The following is a 1,588-nucleotide window of genomic DNA, read 5'->3' as shown; positions in this document are numbered from 1 at the left end:
GTTGCGGAGCACAGGCTCCGGACACGCAGGCTCAGCAGCCATGGCTCACGGGCCCAGCCGCTCCGCAGCATGTGGGATCTTCCCGGACGGGGTCACGAACCCGTGTCCCCTGCATCGGCAGGCGGACTCTCAACCACTGCGCCACCAGGGAAGCCCTCGAGGGTAGACTTTTAGGGCCACCCAAACTCATAGGATTAAAGCACTTTATAAATTGTAGAATGTGATGAAAATGTTATTAGTAACATCAGATTTTGTTACCATCAAAACTAACTTCACCCCCATTAACATTGAAAAGACTGCCCAGAATGGCATTTCCAATCACACTTAGAGGGAGATGAAGCAAAGTTGTCCCAAAGTTTCTCTTGGCATCCAATCACGTTTCCTTCTTTCTGATTCCTCTCAGAAAGCTGATGGTGAGGGTAAAGGGACAGAAGAAGGATTTGGGGTTCTGGGTTCGCCAGAACTGGGCCTCAGGCCTCCATCTAACTCCAGAGAGAATGAGAGAGGGTGTAGCCCAATGGCTGGGATTCAGAGCCCCCAATTTCCCCACAGTTTTCCAAATACTGCAGTGGGGAATGACTCTCCCATCAAGGTATGCAGGGCAAAGCATGAGCATTAGATTCAGACACTCTGGGTTGGAAACTAGCGCTGCTGCTTAGAAGTTTACAGTATAGGCCATGTTAACCTCGGTTTCTTTAGCTATGCAATGGGAATATCATTCTGTTTCAGCTATCCCTTGCTGCATAACAAACAACCCCAAAGTAATTACTTCTCATGATCCTTTAGGTCAGGAATTTGTCAGGACTCAGCTGCATGGTTCTGCTCCTTATAAGAGAACTATTGTCTGTGGTCATTCACTTGGCTAATTCTGCTGGTGGTTCGGCTGGGCTGGACAGTCCAAGATGCTTCACTCATATATGTCTAGTGCCCCAGAGCTTCTCCAGTGGCCTCCTCTCCATGTAACTAGCTTGCGCTTCCTTATGACATGGTGGCCTCAGCGTAGTCAGACTTCTTACATAAGGCTGGCTTTCAAAATAGACTGTACCAAACCTGAAGGCAGAAACTGAAAGTCTCTTCTTAAAGTCCAGGCTTAGAAGTTACCCAGCATCACTGTCACTCCTTTTTGGTTGACACAAGTCACAGAACCAGCCAGAAGTCAAGGGAAGGGGAAACACACTCCACCTCTCAAAGGGACAGTGGCAAAGAATTTACAGCCATCATAATCTACCCACATCCTCATAGAATTGTGAGAAGGATTTTTTTGAGATATGCAAAGCACTTAGCATTTGACAATAATTTATGACAAATTTGTGTTTAATAAATGGCAGTTGCTGTGAGAAAGGGGATAGAGAGCTGATGCTTTTGCAGGCATTGGGCAGGCCCTGATTGCAAATTAAGATATCCAACTCAAACTAGCTTAGGCCAAAGGGAATTAATTAATGGATCTTATACCTGGGAAGTCCAGGGGTAAGTCTGAATTTAGGCACAGCTGAACCCAGGGGCCCAAATGATTGATGTCATTGAACACTCTCTCTTTCTCTCTCCCTCCCCCCCCCTCTCCCTCCCTCTCTCTCTCTCTCTCTCTCTC

This window comes from Lipotes vexillifer, unplaced genomic scaffold (assembly GCF_000442215.2).
Source record: "Lipotes vexillifer unplaced genomic scaffold, Lipotes_vexillifer_v1.1 scaffold965, whole genome shotgun sequence".
Taxonomy (NCBI): domain Eukaryota; kingdom Metazoa; phylum Chordata; class Mammalia; order Artiodactyla; family Lipotidae; genus Lipotes; species Lipotes vexillifer.
Note: the sequence above shows the minus strand (reverse complement) of the source record.